This window comes from Erpetoichthys calabaricus, chromosome 6, assembly GCF_900747795.2.
Source record: "Erpetoichthys calabaricus chromosome 6, fErpCal1.3, whole genome shotgun sequence".
NCBI classification, from domain to species: Eukaryota; Metazoa; Chordata; class Cladistia; order Polypteriformes; family Polypteridae; genus Erpetoichthys; species Erpetoichthys calabaricus.
Genome location: NC_041399.2, coordinates 25438760 through 25459259, shown reverse-complemented (window position 1 = coordinate 25459259; position 20500 = coordinate 25438760). Strand labels below are relative to the sequence as shown.

The 20500-nt window shown below is 39.9% G+C and overlaps 1 protein-coding gene across 1 annotated transcript in view; it reads left to right on the top strand.

Annotated features, from left to right (window-relative positions):
- The window catches only part of ctnnd2a (catenin (cadherin-associated protein), delta 2a), a 1670075-nt gene that overhangs the window by 1509729 nt on the left and 139846 nt on the right, over positions 1–20500 (top strand). The gene's annotated exons all lie outside the window — the stretch shown is intronic.

Here is a 20500-nt window from a genome sequence, read left to right as displayed (position 1 = left end):
TTTCAATAAACTTTATTAAATAACCCATACTGAGAAAGTGAAAATATGTTTTCCGAAAGGCTTTCAAATGTATTAAAAATCAAAAGCTGAAATTTCTTCTTCATATAAGTATTAAAACCCTCTGCTGTGGCACTCCAAACTGTGCTCAGCTGCATCCTGTTTGCTTTAGTTATCCTCGAGAAGTTTCTAGAACTTTACTGGACATTGTTTAGACAGGCACACGTGTGCCTGTGTATAGAAGGTCCCAAAATGATGCCCAAGGAACTGTAGACCTCCATGATCAAATTGTGCTCAGGCATAGATCAGGACAAGGGGATAAAACCATTGCTAAAGCTTTAACTGTTCCCAGATCACAGTGGCTTCAGTAGTTTGGAGCCACCAGGACTCTTCCTAGAGCTGGTTATCTAGCAAACTGAGTAATTGGGAAAGATGGGCCTTGGTCAGGAGGGTGACCAGGAACCCACTGGTCACTCTAACAGAGCTTTAGAAGTCCTCTGCTGAGATATTGAACCTGTCAGAAGGTTCCATCAATCAAGAGTTTATGGAAGTGTGGCTAGATGATAGCCACTCTTGAGTAAAAGACATTTAAAGAGCTCCACGATAATGAGGAAAAGGATTTTCTGGTCTAATGAGACAAAAATTGAACTCTTTGGGAAAAACTCCAAGCAGAGACCAGGCACAGTCCACCAGCTGCCAAATGCCATCCATGTGGTGATGCATGTTGATGGCAACTATGGGTTTGCTTGTCAGTGACAGAGACAAGGAGACTGGTTGGAATTAAAAGAAGGAGGAATGAAGCCCAATACAGAGAGGTCCTTGTAGAAAACCTGCTCCAGAGTGCATGCCACCACAGACTGGCACAATGATTCACTTTACAAAGACCAGAAGCATAAATCCAAGCCAAGCAAAAACCTAAAAAAAAAACCTGGGATAACACTTGTGTATCTGTGCACTGATAAGAATTTATTCTGCCATGTTTTGTTTTGTGAATGTCTTGTAATAAACAACATAAAACATACATTAATTTTATGAAACGTTCAAAGGTTGTCCTGTGAAGCCTGAATTGCAATATGAATTATATTGTGGGATACGTGTTTTGTTTCATGCCTATCAGACTCCTGCCCTTAATTATTTAGGGCTAGGCCTACATTTCTGTCTCTGCTGACATTCTATTAAGCCTGTTAAATCAATGACTGCATCCTCTGCATACACCCTGCACAACCCTCCTCATAGTTTACTGCTCTGTAGTGTTCTGCTAGTACATAGATGAGCACTCAGAATTTAATCTGAAATACATTTAAAATGGCTACCAGTCTGTCTTTATAATGATCATGTCCTTAGAGGAGCCATGTTGTTCCTAGCCAGACCCAAGGTTAGAACTGTTGCCTTTATATGAGTGCATTTCCAGTCCTTGGAGTTGTTTTCATAGCATAACCCTCTCAAGCAGTGGCTGAGAGAAATAACAAGTGTGCAAAAAAAATATATATATATACACGAAGGGGAGTCAAGCTAAAGTTAGAAAATGGCATTTCTTAACAAAACTGATCGTCATTTTCTCAATGTAGTCTCCCCCCTTCTCAATGCACATATGCCACCTGCCTGGCATTGCCAATGGATTCCAGCAGAATAAAAGGTATTGTCTCGTCCTCGCCAACCACTCATGCACCGCTTTCTTTACATCGTCATCTGTCTTGAATCAACGACCACCTCGATGTTTTTTAGCGGTCCAAAAAGGTGGAAATCACACGGTGCTGAATCTGCCGATTAAGGAGGTTGTGGCAATACCCCAAACTTCAGTTTCTCCAGACAAGCCTTGGTGTTCTTAGCAGTGTGTGTTATTGTTTTGCAGCAAAAGGACTCCCCGAGACAGCAGTCCCTATTGCTTGGATCGAATAGCAGGCTTCACATTGGTCTCCAGTAAGTCACACTAACTTGCACTAGTGACTGTCGTACCTCTTGACATGTCGTGTTCGACAATAACTCGGGTGCATGAGTGGTTGCGAGGACAAGACAAAACCTTTTATTCTGCTGGCACTTCCAGGCAGGTGGCGCAAGTGCATTGAGAAGAGTGGAGACGACATTGATAAATGACATTATCAGTTATGTTAAGGTTCATTCCATTTTCTAATAAATCCCATTTTCTAACTTTAGCTTGACTCCCTCTCATAAACGAGAATATATATTATGTTTGCAATTTGTGGAGCTACACCACATTTATTGTTCCCATTCACAAAATGTCAAACTGTATGCACCAATGCATGTGCATTATTAGTGTATATTTTGCAGTGCCGCCTAGAGGACCTTTCATCATGGTTACAAATTAGGGTCATATTCATGTGTCTCCCTTTAAAAGAGCGTCCTTTGTTAGGTATGGAATCTTAAACATGAATAGCTGGTGTACAATGTGATCATTATAATAATGGAAAGCATTCTAATATTGTAATTTGGCTGTTCCCTAAGCTAGCTGCATATCTTCAGTTTCCTCACTTCTACAAATTATCCTAAAGCTGTAGATCACTTCTTTTGTATTGCAAGAAAAGTGAGAATTATTGCCCAGCGCCGTTATCACAAGCTTACCAGGCACAGGCAGCCTGATATACTTCCCAAGCAGAAAGAATACAGTAATTACAAAGCACACCTTCTGTGGAGTAGCTTTATCATATTTTGAATTGTCAGCTTTTCCAATGGTAAAATGAATAATAACGCATACACTTCTCCCTTATGAATTAAAAAAAAAAAAAAAGATTTTTATGAGTGCCCCAAATAATGTCTTGCTTTTTAATTATGTCTTTACCATTTCAAACTGTCAATATTGAGGCACACTCTGCCTTGGACTATGCTTAGGCAAATGCCTCAGGTCACTGCAGCTACCACTAGAACTGGCATCTGACAAAATGCAATGATGCACCAAAGTGCTGACTGAGAAACTGAGATTCTCAATTCATTGCTGGTTTTGGGAATATATATTTTTTGGTGGTGGTGGGGGGCTGTTTAATTCTCTGATGTAATGGATATTTGTGCAAGTTTAAAGAGATACCCCACACCAAAAAAGTGCTAGGGTAGATCAAAAAGTAAAGTCAATTTGAAAATTACGCAATGACCACAGCAGATAGAAGCTGTGCAAAACAACACGTTCTCAATGGCTTATGGGGACTGTAGATTGAACACACACAGCATAGCACTCTGCTGTTATTCTAGTTGAAGACAAGGTCAAATGAACGTGGACACACCACTGTGGGATTGCACTGTCGTTCAACAGAACGCCCAATTGCAAGGTGTGATTTTTTTAATAAGAACGGTGCGATCAGATTGGTTTGGTGTAGGTGCGAGTGGTAGCATGGCAAAGCAGATCCATGGGCAGTTGACTGGCCTGGCATTCACATGCGTATGGGTACAGCAGCCAACTGCCTTGTCAACACTCTTTTTTTTATATAATAAAGAGATGTACAATACGAGGCATCAGTGAGATGAGCTTCATTTCTATTTGCGAAGTCGAAAACACTTGCATTCTATGTATATATTCTACCAGTGGTGGGCCGTCAGGGCCTGCAAGGTCTTCTCTGCTGGCCTAAAAAATATCTGAATCACAAACTGATGTTAATTATATTTTGTCCATGAATACTTATTAAATAATTCCAAATAGTCTGTCCGCTTCCTTTCATAGCTTTTCTGATGGTTGTTCTGCTTCCGGACAGGTATTTTCGTATTAAAGCATTTAACCAATCACATTTCAGCAATCATTTGTTGCCAGGCAGGGTCAAAGTCAAAGAAGTCTGCCAAGAGGCCTTCACAATCCGTTCTGCAGGCCCTCTAACACAAAATAAATGTTGATTAAACTGTTGCTTCAACCAATCAGATTTTGAGTTGGTTTCACTAGGGCCCTCTAGCAGGCGTACGGCAACGTCACCGTATTCAGACCCGTTGATTGGATAGGATGGTGTAATAGAAAAATCTGAATGAGAGCATCATGGGGCAGCTGTACACATTGGTATGTTTGGCGGTGACCATTCCCGTGTCCACTGCTTCTTTCGAGCGGACATTTTCAGCCTTAAAGTGAATTAAAACTTATGCCAGAAATACAACAGGGCAGGTTCGACTTTCAGCATTAGCTTCGATGGCGATAGAAAGGGACTTCGTGATGGAACTGAAGCGCATGGATAATCTGTACGACAGAGTAATTGAACTGTTCTTGAGGAAAGAGAGGAGGATGGATTTTGTTTACAAATAATCCGAATGTTTGGTGAGTAAAATGTTGCGATATTCCTAAATAATATTGCAAGTTTATGAGTTATTATTGATGTTTTTTATGTGTGTCACGGGCTGTAGCTGCAGTAGAAAGGAACTTGTTCACCCCTGGTTTGTCTATTCAATAAAGGCATTTATTGTGGCTACAGGAGTTATCTATCTGCGATGCAACGGCTCTTTATACTGTATATTTATTTTATTATATATACTGTATTTCTGCATATTAAGATGGTTTTTATAACCATAAATTAGTTTTGAGGGGCGGGTTGATTTCAGACGGAGCACTACTGAATGTCTAGGTGTGAAATGCACGGTCCGCCACTGTATTCTACATATATTGGTTGTTAGCTCTCATGCCTAAACAGTCCACCCCTCCAACTAGCCAAAAATTCAAACACGTGTGATTGTATCCTAGCCAGTCACAGACTAGTTGGTCTTGAGTCATTAGGCATGTCACATTAGGCGATTGTCTTCACAGGAGTGCGCAGCCGACTGCCTCTGTAAGTGTAGGCTATGACTGAAAATCTCTAGAAATTCATCTAACGTAACACGGACTTTAACCCACTGTTAAACAAATCAGTGCGGTGCAAAAGTGTTCACACGGGACTAGACTTTTCAATTGAAGACCAATCTCTTCCCATCATTCACTGCTCTAGAGTCCTGTCTTCATTTCAAAAGCTCAATCCCACGTGAACGTGTTTCCTCTGTGCGCCTAACTCTGATTTTTCTAACGTAGGTATTTAATAATATTTTAACCAAAAATGCATGCGTTTTGCCTGCTGTGAGAGTGCAACTGGATGAACTGAAAAGTGGATTCTGTGACAAAAGATTTTTTCATCGATATTTTTATATTTGAGATTTTGTCGCACACTGTTAGTCTCCATAGACGCCCATCTTGTCAAAATGTGTGATGTCTTCGTCCTCCATTAAACTTGACATCAATACAAACTACATGGGGTAAATACAGTATCATACTAAACATTTAGCATTTCTGGGTGGAGCATTTCTTTCAGGTCAGGGTTCACAGGGACTGGAGCCAATCCCAGAGCTATGATCACTGAAGCTGCTGCCATGCAGACAGGAAAGGTGGAAATGTTTGTTTGTTTGTTTTTTTTGTTTGTTTGTTTGTTTATTTGTTTATTTGGTTTTTTTTATGAATGTACTTCAGACTCAAAGAAAGGTTGTCTGCTGCTTCTGAATGCAAACTTGACTTTTTCAGCATCAGAAGCCCAACCTGTGGTCCCCAAGCCATTCCAGATGGCCACATCATGACATCGTTATTATATTACATTACAGTATTTGGACATGATTGAGTTTTTGATGCTGGCACCCATCTCCAATTCCCAAATTAGGTGTGCAAGTACCGAGCATTAGACAGAACCATAAAAGGGGGGCCGGTCCATCACAGTAAATCCTAAATTCATTTTTTAACCGTCGAGAAATGCTTGGAATATTAAAAACCTCATTCTGTCGCCCCAGAAACCATATACTTTACTGTTGTATTAAAATGTTCTTTTAGAGGAATGCTTAAATGAAGTTCAACGCACTTCTTTAAAAAGAAACATGACGCTGGACAAATCAGAGTGCTCTAAGAGATACCCTTTTATAATAAGAATAAGCAGGCATTGTTCGAATGAACTACGCACGATAGACATACTGCTCAGTGGAACCTAAGTAATTCTGTTTACCACAATATTCTCTTTTAAATTAATATCTTTGCAGGACGCATCCTTTTTTTGGGCTTTTTATAGGCTCTTGCAGCTCTTATTGTTCTAATTAGTCTCTGAAAGAAAATAGGATTATGATGTTTGTCAGCCTCAGGATACAAACAGAAATTGTGTCTATGCCAAAGATCTTGGCTTCCTGAAAAATGTGATGTATTCATATTTTAAATGCATTGCTGTTACAATTAAAATATATTTCTTACAGAAAAATCAATATGGTGTCTATGTGCCTGGTTTACCTTTCATCTGCAACATAAAAATACATAATTAAATTGTTGTTACTGTATAATATTCAGGTAATTCCTATGAAAATACATTGAAAGGGGAGATATTAAAGGACTGAAGTTACAATGCACTGGCGCACTAGCGTTCCTCTTATATGAGTCCATCACTTGAGAAAAAGAGAGTAGAAACACTGAAACAAAATGTTAAATATTCAGTTGTCAAGTAGAAATACAGTGGACTTTGAAAATATTCAGAGCCCTTAACTTCCTGCACGCTGTATTGTGCTGGAGATTTAACTGTAAATGGATACATTTGCTGTTTTTGTCCATCAAGATACACTCAAACGTTAAACATTTTAAAGAATGGTGTGCTAAAGTATTAAAACTCAAAATCTGAAATCTCTCATTCGTATCAGTATTCCGATATTTATAAAAGCCCCTTTGGCAGTAAGTCAAGTTTTGGGTCTTCTTGGTGAGTCTCTGCAGGCTTTGCAGACCTGGATTTGGGCCGTTTATCACGTTCTTCCTGGCAGATCCTCTCAAGCTCAGGTAGCCTTTTTTGGACACTCTCAGTCATGACAGGGCCACCTGTTAGCAAATCATCTGTTTACCTGTAGAAAATATGGGATGTTGCTTCATAGTGCCTTGTTCACACATTTGTCTTTGCCTGCGTTCTTTTCTAAGGCTGCTGTAATGCATAGCGCAGCGGTAATATCAGTCCTGTTCATGACTCTCATTCTCATCACTGCTGAGCAATGCTGTGCGTTTTTTAAAAAAATGTGACTAACTGCTCATTTTCCACATGAAGACACCCTAAAACACAGCAGTGCACTAGTTAGGAATCGCCTATAAACCTAACCAGTTTGTTAGTTATATTCTTATCCAGACCTGACGGGGGTGCCACTGTGTCCCCAAGTCCCAAACACAGAGGCACCACCACTAGCCCCCGGCTCAAATAATGTTTTATGGTAAGTATTGTATAACAAGACCATAATAAATGCTTCTTGAGGTCAGCTGTTCATCTCTGTGCAGTGTGGCATATTGGCATGATGGTAACATGACTTGCTAATATGAAGGATTCACTGATCTTATACTAAAATAGCCACATCAAGAGACATAGATCTTGTACTAAATATGCAATATCAAGAGAAATGTGTCTCAGTTAAGGGACCTCAGACTTCTCCAAAGTGACGTTGTGTTAGTAGGTCACATTGCAGAGATGATAAACACTTTACTGATGCGTTGTAAGAGTTATGAAGAAACAAAAGAAGGCTTTTTTAAGGTCTTGTTGCATACAGTAATAGTAAATGAGTCATAGAACCTAAACTGAAGGGAAACCTGAATTATTTTAACAAATACCTTCACACATGTTACTTCCAAGCTCACACTCAAGCACAATTCCTTCTTCTTTCCCTTCCTTCCTCTCCTTCTTCCTGTCCTTCCACTCCTCCAGGTGAGCTTTGCCCCAAGTCTGACTCTCCGAAATGGATGTGAGGGGGCTCCTTTTAAACAAGACTCGGGAGAACTTCTGGTGCCAGGGCATAGCCCATGAGAAGCTCTTCGGGGTCAGACGGAAGCTCCACAAAGTAGGCAGAGCTTCTTCAGCAGCAGCCTCTGGCAGCAATCATGGACCTCAACAGGGTTGCCCTTTGAGACTACACGTCCCATGATACCCTGCTGCTGTCCAACTTGACAGCTACACTGGAGAAGCACTGCCATCTCCTGTGAGGGTGGATAGACTGTCCTAGTTCATCCTGGAACTAGGATAAGAATCGCTAGCCATCTAATAAAGCAACACTCTCCGACCCAGACAGGATGCTGGTCCTCAATGTTCCGTTTGCAATATTTAAAACAACTCGCAACAGAATGGCAGTCCGTCACTATGGAGGAATGTTTCAGATTAAATTGAATAAATAAATGCAAAAATAAATAAAAGTACTGTTAAATGTGCCAATAAATAAAGCAAAAGAGCATGAAATGTGAACGTAAAACAATAACAGAATATTTTTTGTTGCTTGTTAAAATGATTTATTTAATTTTCTCTGTAATAGTCCTTCAAATGGGCAGCACAGTGGCGCAGTGGTATAGCGCTGCTGCCTCGCAGTTAGGAGACCTGGGTTCACTTCCCGGGTCCTCCCTGTGTGGAGTTTGCATGTTCTCCCCGTGTCTGCGTGGGTTTCCTCCCACAGTCCAAAGACAGGCAGGTTAGGTGCATTGGTGATCCTAAATTGTCCCTAGTGTATGCTTGGTGTGTGGGTGTGTGTGCCCTGCAGTGGACTGGTGCCCCAGGGTTTGTTCCTGCTTTGTGCCCTGTGCTGGCTGTGGATTGGCTCCAGCAGACCCCCGTGACCCTGTGTTAGGATATAACAGTTTGGACAATGACTGATGACTATTCCTTCAAACACATCTTGTAATATGGCTTGAATTCAATGTCACTTTCTCTTGTCAAAGCTGAGAGATCAGGCCCTAGTGAGTGCTGCGCTTTAATTGGTGAACCGTCGGAACATCAGACTTAAATCTTCGGCTATCAAGTGCCAGATTTACAGCAGACAGTTCAGATGCAGCCTCCTCATGATTAATTCGTAATTTCATACAGTTAAAGTAGCTGCTTCACGCAGGAATTCTGGGCAACTTTAGCTTGCATTCGAAGTCGACGTGCAGCGCAAGATTCTCAAGTCAATCAAAGCACAAATGGCCAACGCTGCAGATGACTGACCAATCAGAAAACTGCAGTCACTAGAGCCCGCCCTCTCCGCTTTGACGAGCAAAAGTGACAGCCTTAAATTCAAGCTGCCTTTCATGTTGCTTTTGTAGGAGTGTTATGCATAAAATTTAATAAAGAAATGAGCAACTAAAACATATTCTGCAACACATTTATTTATTTATTTACATTAACATTTCTTGTTCCTTTTTGTATTTATTTGTCTCATTTCACAGTACTTTAATTTAGTTGCATATTTATTTTATTTGTTTGATTTTGTCTGAGATATTCCTCCATTCATCTCACAGGACCATCTCTCACTCACACACACTGACAGACATAGCAGCCAGTTTGAAATCACTGATTATCCTAACCAGCGTGTCTTAGTGGATTTATATCCTTATCCCGATCATTTGTATACAGGGCTGCCCATATTTATGTACATGGTGTTTCACAGGCTGTAGCATTTAAACTAATACGTGAAAAGTACAGAGGATGAGGCCTTCAACGTGTTCATCTGACACTTTTCCTACTCCTCTGGTAAAAGCTAATGTATCAGATATACTGTAAGCCCTCTTATTGCTGATATCATTAATCACTCTCTCCAGAGCAGCTCAGTCCCACTGGCCTTGGAAACTGCAAAAATTAGACCTCATTTAAAAAAATCCGTGTCAGTGATAGCAAACTATCGTCCGATCTCCAACCTTCCATTTTTGTCTAAGGTTTTGGAAAAGGTTGTTTTGGCCCAGCTTCAGGATCATCTCAAAAAATTCAATCTGTTTGAAAAATTTCAGCCTGGTTTCCCAACTTCTCCCAGTACAGAGTCACCAATGACCTCCTGATGGCTGCTGACCAGGGCTCTCCATCACACCTTATCCTCCTGGACTTCACAGCTGCATTTGATACAGTAGATCATAATGTTCTCCTTCGTTGTCTTCACTAAAGTGGTTCGAATCCTATGTTACAGACAGGACTGAGTATGTGGCCTTGGGGGATGGTAAATCTCATACCCACACTGTCACCTGTGGGGTCCCACAAAGATCAGTTCTTGGGTTGACCCTCTTTAATATCTATATGCTACCCCTGGGTCACATAATCCGCAAGCATGGAGTTTCATTCCATTGCTATGCCGATGATACGCAGCTCTATGGGAGACTGGATTTGACTTCTCTTACACCTCCAGCAACTCTTTCCTCTTGCTTGGATGAGATTGAGGCCTGGATGTCCAAGAACTTCCTCAAGCTGAACAGCACTAAAACTGAAGCTCTTTTAATTGGCACCCTCCATCAACTTCATTCCTCTGTAAATTGTATTTCCTTTACTGACCGTACCATTACCCTCTCCCCTTCTGTTACAAATCTGGGTGTCAAGTTAGACTCCCATCTGACAGTTGATACACATGTCCATCACCTTTGTAAAATTGCATTCCTTCATCTCCGAAACATAGGCAAACTCCGTCCCTACCTCTCCCTCTGTGATGCTGAAAAGCTGGTTCATGCCTTTGTCTCATCCAGACTGGATTATTGTAATGCACTCCTCATCAGGATCCCCAGCAAGAGTCTTCAAAAGCTACAACAAATTCAAAATAGTGCTGCAAGAATACTGATGAGGGTGTGGAAATATGACCATATTTCACCAATCCTTCGGTCACTTCATTGGCTCCCTATCCACCTCTGTATCGAATACAAACTCTGCCTGCTCACTCATCAGTATATTCATGGAAATGCTCCACAATATCTTAAAGAACTCCTTATACTACAATCCACTACAAGAAACCTCCATTTTACAAATACCTACCATCTTCGCCCCCCTGTGACCAAACTTCATACAATAAGTGACCGAGTCTTTGCAGTCGCTGCTTCACGGCTCTGGAATGGCCTACCAGAGAGCCTGAGAACACAGCAGATTGTGGGCTGTTTTAAAAAACAGATAAAGACTTTTCTATTTAGGAAAGCTTATTAACAAGAATGCTATAATTATTGTTGTTTTATCTCTGTTTTTATCTTGCCTTGCCTTTGTTTAAACTTTTTATGTAGCACTTTGAGATTTACTGCTAATGTAAAGTGCCCTATAAATAAAATGCATTACTATTATTATTAAAAGTATTGAAAATGGGAGAAACGATGTGCTGGACCCTACCAGACTTTTTTCCTTTGGAGTTACCTAAAAGACAAGGTGTATCAACATCACATCCAAAATGTGGCTTAGCTCCATGCATCACAGAAGAATTTCAGAGGATACCAGCACAGATGTGCCAAGCCACCTGTGATAACGTTGCTCTTCGTCTTCAGGCATGTATTGATCTGGATGGCACATGGAGAGCAGGGGATGAAAAAACATTTGAGGTTCTTAATCTCCATGTTCCATTATGTTACTTGATACTAACATTGGTAGTTTCCTGACAATAAGGCCTTTTCAATCATATACAGTCATATGAAGAAGTTTGGGAACCCCTCTTAATTCTTTGGATTTTTGTTTCTCATTGGCTGAGCTTTCAAAGTAGCAACTTCCTTTTAATATATGACATGCCTTATAGAAACAGTAGTATTTCAGCAGTGACATTAAATTTATTGGATTAACAGAAAATATGCAATATGCATCATAACAAAATTAGACAGGTACATAAATGTGGACACCCCAACAGAGGTATGACATCAATACTTAGCTGAGCCTCCTTTTCCAAATCTAACAGCCTCTAGATGCCTCCTATAGCCTTTGATGAGTGTCTGGATTCTGGATGGAGGTATTGTTGACCATTCTTCCATACAAAATCTCTCCAGTTCAGTTAAATTTGATGGCTGCCAAGCATGGACGGCCTGCTTCAAATCATCCCATAGATTTTCAATGATTTTCAAGTCAGGGGACTGTGATGGCCATTCCAGAACATTGTACTTCTCCCTCTGCATGAATACCTTTTTAGATTTCGAACTGTGTTTTGGGTTATTGTCTTGTTGGAATATCCAACCCCTGCATAATTTCAACTTTGTGACTGATCCTTGAACATTATCCTGAAGAATTTGTTGATATTGGGTTGAATTCATTCGACCCTCGACTTTAACAAGGGCCCCAGTCCCTGAACTAGCCACACAGCCCCACAGCATGAGGGAACCTCCACCACATTTGACAGTAGGTAGCAGGTGTTTTCCTTGGAATGCGTTGTTCTTCTTCCACCATGCAAAGCGCTTTTTGTTATGACCAAATAACTCAATTTTTGTCTCATCAGTCCAAAACACTTTGTTCCAAAATGAATCTGGCTTGTCTAAATGAGCATTTGCATACAACAAGCGACTCTGTTTGTGGCGTGAGTGCAGGAAGGGCTTCTTTCTCATCACCCTGCCATACAGATGTTCTTTGTGCAAATTGCGCTGAATTGTAGAATGATGTACAGATACACCATCTGCAGCAAGAAGTTCTTGTAGGTCTTTGGAGGTGATCTGTGGGTTGTCTGTAATCATTCTCACAATCCTGCGCATATGCCGCTAATGTATTTTTGTTGGCTTGCCAGACCTGCTGGGTTTAACAGCAACTGTGCCTGTGGCCTTCCATTTCCTGATTCCATTCCTTACAGTTGAAACTGACAGTTTAAACCTCTCTGATAGCTTTTTGTAGCCTTCCCCTAAACCACGAGACTGAACAATCTTTGTTTTCAGATCTTTGGAGAGTTGCTTTGAGGATCCCATGCTGTCACTCTTCAGAGGAGAGTCAAAGGGAAGCACAATTTGCAATTGACCACCTTAAATACCTTTATATCTCATGATTGGACACACCTGTCTATGAAGTTCAAGGCTTAACAAGCTAATCAAACCAATTTGGTGTTGTAAGTAATCAGCATTGAGCAGTGACAGGCATTCAAATCAGCAAAATTACAAGGGGACACACATTTATGCACAGCCAGTTTTTCACATTTGATTTAATTTCATACAACTAAATACTGCTTCACTAAAAATCTTTTTTTCGGAAAACACCGCAGTACTCAGATGTTCCTAGGAAATGAAAGACATACCACTGTTATCTTTTTTGTTGAAAGGAGAGTCAATTATTATGCAGGCTGATGGGCTTCCCAAACTTGTTCATATGACTATACATGAATATGGACCACCCTATATCTTTAAAACAGCTGTCACTAGAATGCCAGACTATCACAGGACCCACACACAGACACACACAAAGGAGACGATTTGGAATGATGGATTAACTTAACCAACATGTTACAGCAGGCGTAGGAGGAATATCTGAGAATGAATAGTAGTACTGGGGTGTTGTATCGTGTTAGCCATTATGAATCTAATGAGAAGTCAAGCAAAATGACACCTTTTTATTGGCTAACTAAAAAGATTACAATATGCAAGCTTTCGAGGCAAATCAGGCCCCTTCTTCACATCTTGCCTGAAGAAGAGGCCATAGTTGCCTCGAAAGCTTGCATATTGTAATCTTTTTAGTTAGCCAATAAAAGGTGAGAATGAAGAGGAAACCCATGCAGACACTAGCAGATTGTGGGCACAGGACTTAAGTTCAGGCTGCTATGGCTGTGCAATGGGTGTGCTGCCTACTGTGCCCCCCATGAGATAACAGTTGTCATTTAAACATTTTGTGAAGGGAGATGTGGTGAGCATTGGTGCATTTCCATATGAAATGCATGGTATCTGACAGGGTCATTGCTTAGCTATGTTGTCTTTCTTTAAGAGGGGAATTGGTGAAAAGCTGGACAAAATTCTGTATGTGAAAATGGACACCAGTAATGGGCATCTTAATGTAATCTGTACACTGGAATAGTTTTATGGAGAGCCACTAATACTTTTATGATTTATAATACTCTCCAAGGAAGTAAAAGGGTGTTGACAGTGTGACAGTAAGGCGTATGTGAAATCAAGCTGTCCTCTCCCTTGAGGTCTGTTCCTTTAAAGACCTTGAGTTACAAGATGGAGCTCTAGCCCTGGAGCACATACTGCATAGATCCACCAACACCTCTAGTGGGATAAAACCAAGAAGGGACTCTTCTAAAGGAATTTGAAGTGTGGAGTCCGAGATTAGGTGTGATAGGGAGAAGGGGAAGAAGAGGCTGAAGGATGCGGGAGACATCCCGTCACATAGAGACACAGAGACAGACTGAGAGGCAGCAAATTGTTTTTTAAATTTATCTTTTATAGGAATACCTTTACCCTTGCCTATCTATGCAATTATCTAATTAGCCAATCACGTGGCAGCAATGCAAAGTGTAAAATCAAGCAGGCACAGGCCAGGAGCTTCAGTTAATGTTCACATTAAACTCCGGAATGAGGGGGGAAAATGGGCTTTCTCAGTGATTTCAACAGTGGCACAATTGTTGGTGCCAGACAGGCAGGTTTGAGTATTTCTGTAACTGATGATCTCCTGGGATTTTCTTGCACTACAATCTCTAGAGTTTACTCGGAATGCAAAAAACATCCAGCATGCGGCAATTCTTGTTAATAAGAGAGATCAGAAGAGAATAACCTGACTAGATGAAGATGAACCTGACAGAAATGACCACTCTGTACAACTATGGTGAGCATCTCAGTAGGCACAACACGTCGAGTGTTGAGGTGGATGGGCTACAACAGCTGAAGACCATGTTGGGTTACATTCCTGTTAGCCAAGAATAGAAAGCTGAGGCTGTGGTGGGCACAAGATCACCAAAACTAGGCAGTTGAAGATTTAAAACCCATAGCCTGGTCTGATAAATGTCGATGTTTGTTGGGAGGGTGAGAATTTGGCACCAAGAGGCATGAATCCATGCTGCCAACTTGCCTTGTGTCAACATTCCAGCCTGGTGGTGGAAGTGTAATGGTTTTGGGGATGTTTTCTTGGCACACTTTGGGCTCGTTGATACCAATCAATCATCACTTGAATGCCACGGCCTATTGCAGTATTGTTGCCAACTATTTTCTTCCTTTCATGGCCACAATGTTCCTCTCTGGTAATGGTTACTCCCAGCATGATAATGCACCTGGTCACAAAACAAATGTTGTCTCCAACTGATGGCGAGCTCAATGGGATGTAGCAGAATGGGAGATTGGTGGCATGAATGTCATGTCATGTTATTTTCTAACCCTCTTAATCCAGACCAGGGTCTTGGGGTGGGACCGGAGCTTATCCCATATACTGTAGCACAGGGGCACAAGGCAGGACCAAACCTTGAACAGGGCACCATACCAACGCAGGGCACCTCACAAAACTTCAGAAGTTGTGAGATGCAACCATGTCAACATGGACCACAATCTTAAAGGAGTCTTTCCAACACCTTGTGGTGTCCATGGCACGAAGAATTGAGGCCCTACCCAGTATTAGTGTAGCGTTCACAATAAACTGCTCAGTTTTATTAATACCCATTCTTTTCGTCTCGCTGGATATTCTTTCAATATGACGGTACTATGAATGCACCCCAGCCTGCAAAAATGCTTATATGCATCTTGGATGTTTTTTCTTAGAAAATAAATACCATTAATTAAAATAACAAATAGGTAACAAAATACACTATGTCTCACTCCGGTCATCTTCATTTCTGTTCCGTCTGAATTTTCCGCATGGACGCTTTGAGCTGGACTTGTGCGTGTTTAGATGTTGCCAAGGTGTCAAATGCTTCTACCGTGTAAACCAAAATGCGACAATTTTCAGCCTGTCATTGCAATGAAAGTCAATAACCCCAGTTTAGCATAAGAGCAGACAGCACATCTCCCCGGGGACGTGTCAGACACAAGCAAGCCGTGTTATTTGTGTTACCTTTAGCTAGCTGGTGCTGCTTACATTCCAATAAATGTAATTATGGGCGGTGTAATCGCTAGGGAAACATACGAGACGAGGCATCCAGGACGGTTGCTAAGTGTGAAGCCACTGAGGAGGAACAAAAAACAACAACTAAAATAACCAAAAAATAAATAAAAAAGCACCGCTTCTAAAGATGGAAGCCTTGGAAGATATTTCCATGCTAATTGTTTTATTTTTATTCTCTTTTCATTTTATAAAAATGTAACTCATTATCGTCTGTGGTGTCATCTGCCAGATGATGTGTGCTGTTGTGTTAATAATCTGCCAAGAAAAAAAAAATTGAGAAGGTACAAGCAGTTCTTTCACATTACATTATCAACTGAGAGGTGTAACATTTCTCATTACTGATGATCAAGTGAAAGAGACAGCATCGAGGTGGCGGCCCAGGCAGCAGCACCAGTGACACAAGTCATCTTGGGTTTTCCCTGCGGAACTGAATTCGCTGTTCGAGCCTCCCACACAGTCAACATCCATTGTACCTTTGCAGTGTAATCCCTCGGGGTGCAGCGAGAGGGCCAGTGGCACCCTGCGGGGTACACAAGGCTTTGGTCACGCAACTCTGTTGTGCTTCATCACTTCACAAATGGCTTCATTTTACAGGAGATCAATACATTGTTGTTAGCAGAACTTGATATGGGAAGTTATCTGTTATATCTATTATATAGTGCCTTTCATATCTATCTATCTATCTATCTATCTATTATATAGTGCCTTTCATATCTATCTATCTATCTATCTATCTATCTATCTATCTATCTATCTATCTATCTATCTATCTATCTATCTATCTTTTATATACTGCCTTTCATATCTATTTCTCTCTCTCTATCTCTATTTATCTCTTTATTATATAGTGCCTTTCATATCTATCTCTTTATTATATAGTGCCTTTCATATCTATCTCTTTCTCACTATCTATCTATTATATAGGCCTTTCATATCTATATATCTATCTATCACAGAGTGCCTTTCATATCTATCTCTCTATCTATCTATCTATCATATAGTGCCTTTCATATCTATCTATCTATCTATCTATCTATCTATCTATCTATCTATCTATCTATCTATCTATCTATCTATCACATAGTGCCTTTCCTATCTATCTATCTATCTATCTATCTATCTATCTATCTATCTATCTATCTATCTATCTATCTATCTATTATATAGCACCTTTCATATCTATCTATCTCTCTCTCTCTCTATCTCTATCTATCTCTTTATTATATAGTGCCTTTCCTATCTATCTATCTATCTATCTATCTATCTATCTATCTATCTATCTATCTATCTATCTATCTATCTATCACATAGTGCCTTTCCTATCTATCTATCTATCTATCTATCTATCTATCTATCTATCTATCTATCTATCTATCTATCTATCTATCACAGAGTGCCTTTCCTATCTATCTATCTATCTATCTATCTATCTATCTATCTATCTATCTATCTATCTATCTATCTATCTATCTATATATCTATCTATCTATTATATAGCACCTTTCATATCTATCTATCTCTCTCTCTCTCTATCTCTATCTATCTCTTTATTATATAGTGCCTTTCATATCGATCTCTCTCTTTCTCTATCTATCTATTTATTATATAGTGCCTTTCCTATCTATCTATCTATCTATCTATCTATCTATCTATCTATTATATAGTGCCTTTCATATCTATCTATCTATCTATCTATCTTTTATATACTGCCTTTCATATCTATTTCTCTCTCTCTATCTCTATTTATCTCTTTATTATATAGTGCCTTTCATATCTATCTCTTTCTCACTATCTATCTATTATATAGGCCTTTCATATCTATATATCTATCTATCACAGAGTGCCTTTCATATCTATCTCTCTATCTATCTATCTATCTATCATATAGTGCCTTTCATATCTATCTATCTATCTATCTATCTATCTATCTATCTATCTATCTATCTATCTATCTATCTATCACATAGTGCCTTTCCTATCTATCTATCTATCTATCTATCTATCTATCTATCTATCTATCTATCTATCTATCTATCTATCTATTATATAGCACCTTTCATATCTATCTATCTCTCTCTCTCTCTATCTCTATCTATCTCTTTATTATATAGTGCCTTTCCTATCTATCTATCTATCTATCTATCTATCTATCTATCTATCTATCTATCTATCTATCTATCTATCTATCTATCTATCTATCTATCACATAGTGCCTTTCCTATCTATCTATCTATCTATCTATCTATCTATCTATCTATCTATCTATCTATCTATCTATCTATCTATCTATCTATCTATCACAGAGTGCCTTTCCTATCTATCTATCTATCTATCTATCTATCTATCTATCTATCTATCTATCTATCTATCTATCTATCTATTATATAGCACCTTTCATATCTATCTATCTCTCTCTCTCTCTATCTCTATCTATCTCTTTATTATATAGTGCCTTTCATATCGATCTCTCTCTTTCTCTATCTATCTATTTATTATATAGTGCCTTTCCTATCTATCTATCTATCTATCTATCTATCTATCTATCTATCTATCTATCTATTATATAGTGCCTTTCATATCTATCTCTCTCTCTATCTATCTATCTATTTATTATATAGTGCCTTTCATATCTATCTATCTATCTATCTATCTATCTATCTATCTATCTATCTATTATATAGTGCCTTTCATATCTCTCTCTCTCTCTCTCTATCTCTATCTATCTATTTATTATATAGTGCCTTATCTATCTATCTATCTATCAAGTATTTTTTTACATATACTTTGAGGTTGCCCCCATCGTGGTTGTCGATTGCTGTATTTCTCTCGACTGTCTTTCACATGCACATTCCTTTCCTTTCTAAAGTTTTCTCTTAATGGCCTTTTTGTCTCTCCCTCTCCCTTCTATCCAGCAAAGACTGTTTTGTCAGGGCACAATCGCTGTAGTGATATCCTCAGCTCCTCGCTGGAAGCCTGATGTTTCTATCTTGGGAAGCCTCATTTTTCAGTCTTACTCTCCTGGAACTTGTTGTCAGCTGTGATCAATAGGACCTTCATTTTATATTGGAAAAATGGTGTGTTCTGGTGGAAATTCTGCAGAGCTGGATGGCCTGTGGTTGCCATTCTTCTCTTCTTCTTTCTTCCTAAATCTTATCTAATTCTGGTGTTTGGGCCGCGTTTCACTTTGAGGATTTGCTCACAGTTTTTCTTTTCATTTTTTACCAGGGGACATTTTGAGGGAGGGTGGGGGTAAGGTTGTATTTTTACTGTTATTACTGTCTGTTGTAACCCCATTTCCACTACTTATTGTGTGATCAGGAGACGTCATGGCAGACAGGCTTATAATGGCAGACAGGCAAAGGTCAGAGCCAAAAAGATTATAATAACCAGCAAACAAAACATGAGAGCAAATCTAAAGAGAAGTCAGGAACAGAAGGAAGTCAAAACCAAAATGAAACCTAGTGCAAGGCTCACTTGATTAACAGTGGCTTGGTGACACAGGCTGGCACTCCTGATAGTGCAGATGATTTGAGACCAAAGCCTTGTCCAGGAATTGTGCTGAATGCTCTGTAAGGTATTTTGGCGGATGTCATATGAAGTGAATCTTCAAGACCCCGAGAGACCATAGCAGCATTGTGCCTGAAGGACAGCTGGTCATTGATCACCACCCCAAAGTTTCATACCAACTTGGTTCTATAGAAATTCCTTTCTGGGATGTTTTGGTCTAAGGGATCTATGTCTCTTAACAAAGTTATTCTGTATTTCAATGTTTTTGTATTTTTTCTTTGTATTTTCAATTTTGGACCTTTTTCACCACTCCTTTGTCTTTTGTGGACTCCATGAGTTACTGTACAACACTGTATTTTGCAATCATAACAATCAGTTTGGTTTGAGGACAGGAGCACAGGTCAGTCTGCACAGGCACTTGTCTGTCTTTGGCGCGTGTGCGTTCTGTTACCCATACTTGACACTCAGCAGATGGGCCTGCTCTTCTTCTTCTTCTTCCATTGAGCTGCCTCTGCAAAGTGCTTGATGGGCAGCAGATGCTGCCACTGTTCTTTTCCATTCTACCATATCACCCTCTCTAGATGTTTGCCATAAGACAGACGCAAACCTCAGTAACTTCATAGAGGTTGCCACTACACAAATATTTTGCTTTACAAGCACATATCATGTCATAAACTTTCGATTAAGACCCAAATTAAGGTATTAGCCTCAGTGGACCACAAGTCATTGCATGGCACACACATTTTATATATCTCTCTATATACAGTATATAAAATCCAACTTTTGTCTGTCTGTATGTATGTCCGCTTTTCACAAGAGAACTACTTAAGGGATTTAGGTCGTTTTTGTTCTATAATTTGCAACTTCTCTCATCGTGCTAAGTATCATAGTTCACTTGCGGTACCAATTTATTTGAGAGACGCAGTGGGCCAAAGGGAGTGCGCGGGGCTCTCCTCACTCACGCCTATCTTACATCCACTTAGCAAGTGAACAAGAACTAAACGGATTTTTCTAGAATTTGCTTGAACATTCCAATTGATTTTGCGGCTTCTCTTAATGCACTAAGAATCACAGTTGGCTTGCAGGAGCGATTTATTTGTGCTAATCCGAGACAGAGGCTGCAGGCCGATGGGAGGAAGAAGCGTGATGTCAGGAGTGGGGAGCCAGGCAGGGCCATCCTCGCTGTCTCGCAAAGCCAGTACGGCTAGTACTGTATAAACTAGCTGTGCTACCCATCTAAGATAGGTTGAAATCTTAGTAATCTCCATGCAATGCATAATCTAAGTAACTGCACCATGTATTGCATATGT